The sequence below is a fragment of the Corylus avellana genome, chromosome ca9 (genome assembly GCF_901000735.1).
Source record: "Corylus avellana chromosome ca9, CavTom2PMs-1.0".
NCBI lineage: Eukaryota > Viridiplantae > Streptophyta > Magnoliopsida > Fagales > Betulaceae > Corylus > Corylus avellana.
Genome location: NC_081549.1, coordinates 17,189,442 through 17,196,002, shown reverse-complemented (window position 1 = coordinate 17,196,002; position 6,561 = coordinate 17,189,442).

The following is a 6,561-nucleotide window of genomic DNA, read 5'->3' as shown; positions in this document are numbered from 1 at the left end:
TATTCTCGGAATCTCGTTAGAGTATAAACTTTTTAGTTTGACTACTACGCTCTTTCACCACAAATCTAAACAAAAGAAACATTTTCTTTCTAACCACAAGACAAACCTAGAGACTGAATCGACACTTGCGTGACTGAGGCTGGTGGTGCAGACAAAGGGCGGCTGTGGCGCTCTTCTGTTAACGGCACGGTGCGTGGAGGTGTCTAGGTGATTAGGTGAAAGGTCTGCTATACAACCAGTACTCATAGCTGACAACCCACAACTCGTACGCTCTCCAATGTCCACGTTTTGGCCAGTGTGGAGGAAGGGATGCGGGGTTGGTGGACTGAGGCAAACATTGACTGAAAAAAAAAAAAAAGAAAGAAAGAGGAGGGTGGTCAATTACGGTGGAATCTAGAACAATTGAGGGCACTACTTTCCTTTAGCCTTCAAAGGAAGGGCTGCATTAATCATGGGTGAATGAGGTATTTCTTGCCGCCAATAGCACTTTGCCAGGGCCACGTGATTTAAACAACTTCGTTTCAAATAAAGAAAAAGATATTTGCAAGATGTTTGATTTCACTTGCTAATATGGTGCCTTTCATTGTTTTGACACTTGTCTCTCTTCTTAATACTTCTTGTTTTACTTCTTCTTTAGTTGGTGATTTTCATGCATTAGTCACACTTAAAAAATGATTTGAATTCTCTGACTCCATTTTAAATACTTGGAATTCTTCAAGTCCTAACTCAGTTTGTTCGAGGACTGGAATTTAATGCTTTAGTGGATGTGTTGTTTCGGTGGACTCAACAGGGTTGAATCTGAACAGTTGTGTGTCACCTCAAATTTCAAAACTTGACCGGCTTACTAACCTTTGTCTTGCAAGTAAGCAGTTCACATATGCCCTTGAGATTGTGAATTTGAGCAGTCTTCGATGGCTAAACATTTCATCTAACCTTTTCAATGGCTACTTGGATTGGAACTACTCGAGTATTGCCAACTTGAAAGTGTTTAGTGCCTATAATACAACTTCACTCCCTTTCTTCCACTTGGGATTACGATCTTGAAGAAACTTAAGTTCTTGGATCTTGGTTACAATCATTTCTTTGGTAGAATTCCATATATCTATGCAAATCTAGTTGGCTTGGAGTATCTTTCGCTTATGTTAAATGATTTGCATGGAAAAATCCACTGCGAGTTGGGCAATCTTACTAACTTGAGAGACATTCACTTGGATTTTTAACAATTTTGAAGGTGGGATCTCAAAAGAATTTGGGAACTTAGTGAATCTAGTTCGAATGAGTTTGTACTTTTGTGGATTGGGTGGCCTAATTCAAAAGCAATTAGGCAACTTGACAAACCTGATGTACCTTGAGCTTTCCTTAAATGCACTTACTGGTGAAATTTCATTTGAATTCGGCAATCTTAAGCACCTCAAGTAGCAGGTATTATCCTTAAACAGTCTGCACGGGTCTATTCCAGACGGCCTCGCGGACCTTCTAAATTTGAAAACTCTTTAGCTACCTTAGAATAACTTTATTGGCATGATTCCCGAGAATATGGAACATAACAGAAAGCTTCACTTGCTTGATTTGTCCACAAATAAGCTCATTGATACAATCCCATAGAACTTGTGTTTATCGAATCAACTTATAGAACTGATTCTCTTTAAAAACTTCCTGTTTGGATTGATTCTTGAAGAACTAGGATCATGTTCAAGTCTCACCACAGTGAGGTTGAATGGTAGCATCCCAAATAGATTCCTAAACTTGCTTCAACTAAATTTACTAGAGTTACAGAACAACTACTGTTGTACCAAATACTTTCCTAAATTAATAGGCAAATACTTAGCACGTTTTAACTCACAAGTGCACAAGATCAAACGATAGTATAGCAGACAAATACGAGATCGTTCTCACGAAGATTGGTAAATTATGCTTAAAAGTAATTTCTTATTTAATTAACGAGTTTAAATCAATTGTCAGAGATTGAATTAAACTAAACAAATAAAATAAATAATAAAACTAAAAAGGATTAGGGTTTTGAAATCCATCGCTAACCAAACTAATTTAGATAACAATACACCAATATTCCAATCATACGGTATATTTAATGCTTGTCAACTTAATGTCATGGTATCTACTTCTTAAGCTATTGATCTCTCTAAGCAACGAATTAGACATGGTATCTACTATAATTCTTTTCTTCCCTAAAGGATTTAGCATGGTATCTACTAAGTTGTTCTTTAGGAAAACATAATTATATGAAGATCGACAAACACATGAGTCCTAGGGCATCGTATCTATTCCTAGTTCTCCATGTTGATTAAGCCAAAAACCCACGATGAGGTTCTTTTGTCACTTTATTAAGCCCAAGACTCGGTCATCTAAATTGGACTTAATTAACAAATCCGTACTATATGCATATGAGGATTCAATAAACCAGAAATTAATCAATTAAAATACCAAAATATGTTTGAAACAAAGGCGTAATTGAAATCCTAAAAAGACATGATTATGACCTTAATCTAGCCCTACGTAAAGTATAAACTAAATAACAAAAATAAAAGGGTGAAAGAAGAAAAACCCAAACTCTTCTATATCTAGCCTTCAATCCGGTTCTAAGCTTGTGTCTACTTCTCCAGACGTTTTTCTAGAGGCTAAAAGGTCTATTTCTAAGCTTAAGAAAGACATAGAAGTCCTAGAAACCCTAGTAAACACGTAGGTTTAAGTCCTAGTACAAGTGGGACTTTTAAAACCTAGTTTAGGTTGGAAAATGAGTTTTGGCCGCATTTTCTGATGCTCCAGTGCACGACTGCGCTCGATCCCAGGTTTGGTGCACTCGAGCACAAGCCTACGCTCGATCCTTGCCTGTGTGCACTCGAGCTTAAGTTGGCCTGCGATCAATCCTACAGCTCTAGCTTTTCCCAAATTGCCCTTTTAGCTTGTAATTTTCCATAAATGCTTCATTTTCTTCAAAAACCTATAAAAGGACAAAAAACACAAAAATGAAGTAAAACATAACAAAATAACAATACTAATAGGTTAACATATGTAAATTAAGGTGCTAAAATATGTATATTTTAGCACTTATCAACTACCTATTAGGAACCTTGCCGGAGAATGCCAATAGTTCATCGGAGCCAGTAAAGTTAGCCCAGCTTGCCTTATCAAACAATCGTGCGTCCAATCCTTTACTTCATCCATTTTCAAATTTCTCTTCTATCGATTTCCTTTCACTTGGTGGAAACCAATTCTCATGGCTCTAGTCCTTTAGGAATCAGCCCAGAGAGGAAGTTTTTAAATAATCAATTGTATGAGTTGATTTGACAAACAAAAGTTTTGAGGGATTGCACCAGTGCGCTTATTTGTGGACAAATCAAGCAACTGAAGCTTTATGTTTTGTCCCATATTCTCAAAATCATGCCAGTGAAGAGTTTTCAAATTTGGAAAGTCAGCGAGGCAGTCTGGAATAGACCCCGGCAGGCTATTCAAGGACAATACCAGCTACTTGAGATGCTTGAGATTGCCAAACTCAAATGGAATTCCACCAGTAAGTGCATTTAAGGGAAGGTCAAGGAACATCAAGTTTGTCAGGTTGCTTAATTGCTTTGGAATTAGGCCACCCAATCCACATAAGAACAAACTCATTCGAACTAGATTCACCAAGTTCCCAAATTTATTTGGGATCCCACGTTCAAAATTGTTAAAATCCAAGTGAATGTCTCTCAAGTTAGTGACATTGCCTAACTCGTAGTGGATTTTTTCTTTGCAGATCATTTAACATAAGCGAAAGATACTCCAAGCCAACTAGATTTGCATAGATTTATGGGATTCTACCAAAGAAATGATTGTAACCAAGATCCAAGAACTTGAGCTTCTTCATGATCGTAATTCCAGGAGGAAGAAAGGCAATGAAGTTGTTGCCATAGGCACTAAACACTTTTATGTTGGCAATGCTCGAGTAGTTCCAATCCAAGCTGCCATTGAAGAGGTTGGATAAAATGTTTAGCCATCAAAGACCGCTCAAATTCGCAATCTAAAGGGTACATGTGAAATGATTACTTGCAAGTGAAAGGTTAGTAAGCCGATCATGAAATTTGAGGTGACACATAGCCATTCATATTCAACCCTGTTGAGTCCACTGAAACAACACGTCCCCTAGAACAAACTGAGCTAGGACTCGAAGAATTCCAAGTATTTAGAATGGATTCAGAGAATTCAAATCTTTTTTTATGTGTGACTAAGGCATGTAAGTCACCAACTACAGAAAAAGTAAAACAAGAAGTACTAAGAAGAGCGACAAGTGTCAAAACTATAAAAGACACCATTTTAGCAAGTGGAATCAAACATCTTGCAAAACTCTTTTTCTTTGTTTGAAAGGAATTCGTTTAAATCATGTGGTCATGGCAAAGCGCTATTGGTGGCAATAAATACCTCAATCCCCCATGATTGATGTATCCACTTCCTTTGAAGGCTGAAGGAAAGGAGTGCCCTCGATTGTTCTGGAGTCCACCATAATTGACCACCCTTATCTTTTTTTTAGCCAGAATTTGCCTTAGTCCACCAACCCCGCATCCCTTACTCCACACTCGCCAGAACATGGACATTGGAGAGCGTAAAAGTTGTGGGTTTGTAGCCTTGTTTTTCCTTAGGGTTTCTCCATATAGCCTTGTTTTTCCTCAAGGTTTTTTCCATGGTTTTTCCTTAGGGTTTTCTCCCTATAGCCTTGTTTTTCCTCGAGGTTTTCTCCTTGCCACTAGAGGTGGATTCATGCCTCCTTGTTTTTCCTCAGGATTTTCTCTTTGCCTCCGGGGGTGGCTTCATGCCTCCTTGTTTTTCTTTAGGTTTTGCTCCCTATATCCTACTTCCTGTAAAATAAGAGGCATCAGTCGGTCCGCCGATCTTTAGATGCTTAAGTCAGCCTTATTCTTTTATTAAAAATATCTATGCCTCCAAAATCGAGGGCATACCATGCCTTTATGAAAAAGTCCGAAAGCAATAGCATAGTTGATAAAACATAAACCTAAGAGAAAATAAGAAAATACACAAAGATACCACTAGTCACAGTTTTGTATTTTATATGTTGCACGAGTGTGATAAGTGCCTTGCCCCCTCTTGCAGGGTCCTCGGTAGCTACCTTCTCCGTATTTCAGCTATCACATCCTGGTTCCTTACTTCTTTGGGCTGTTGACTCCTATCCTTCTCCTGTCTTCAATCATCTCCTCTTTTCATGCTTTCCCAAGGGCCATTCTCCCGACCCCTATCTTTTTTTTTTTTTTTTTTTTCATTTCGAATTTGACTGATTTTCGAGTTTAGATCTTCTCTCTCTTGGCAAGTTGACAATCGCACGAACATGTGTTCACGACCATGACAATTTTTTTAAATTATTGTTATGAAAAACGAAATAATTGTTCCCACAGACGGCGCCAAACTATTAGAACAGTTTTTTGTCTAACGACTTCCAGTATGGTGTGAGCTACATGTTCTTCGAGGCATGCGCGTGCAAGATTTGGAATACTCTTGTAATGCTCCATGATGACTGCAAAATAGTAAGAGCGTCAAAGGATCCGCCGGTGTCTATGCTGAGAAAATTTCGATGCCTAAGTCAATTCCTTAGAGAAAAGCAATTTGATGAGTAAAGCTCAATTATTCAGCCTAATTGAATAGATGAGAGAGATCGTTTTATACCTTGGTGCAGCGGTCCTATTTATAGGCTAAGGAGTGGAGTTAGACTTTGACTATGTCTCCTTCTTCAACTTGATGTGGGAGTACTAAGAGTTTGAATTTGATCTAGTGTCCTACTTTACTTAGTCTTGGAGTAGGACTATTGTGTTAGATTCTTCAAGGAATTTTAATTGGACCTAGATTGAGACTCCTACTCCAATGGTGCTTCCTTCGTGGGCTTGACATAGGCCTTAAAACCCAAAATCTGATGGGCCGGTTGAGTGAAAATATTCCAACAGTTTATATTTTCTTTCCTGAATAATAGGAATTGTATCAGACGAAAAACTAAAAGCTGCTTTGATCTTCAAACTGTTTGTGATATTATGAACTGCAAGGAAAAGTGCATGCTAGAATTTTCAAACGTACCTATCATTATGATGTGTGATAGAATTCTAGGCTTATATTGCTGCTATTATCCCGGCCCCGGGCTATTACCTCCACATATTGCTTAGTTACTCGATCTATTTTATGGATTCTAAGTATATTTAAAGAATAAACATAATTGATGGCTAGATTTACTAAAACTTCAAAAGAATGTTACAAATAGACATTGAGAACACAAGTATCTCTTGTAAATCAATTACTACCAAGAAATTCAATCAATCCCTCTGATCACAAAAATAATTCATGTTCTCGGAATCTCATCAGAGTATAAACTTTTTAGTTTGACTACTACGCTTTTTCACCACAAATCCAAACAAAAGAAATGCTTTATTTTTAATCACAAGAACAACCCTAGAGACTGAAATGGCACTTGCGTGATTGAGGCTAACGTCATAGATTGAGGGCGGCTGTGGCACTCTTCTGTTGATAGCACGGTGCATGGAGGTGTCTTGGTGATTAGGTGCAAGCTCTTCT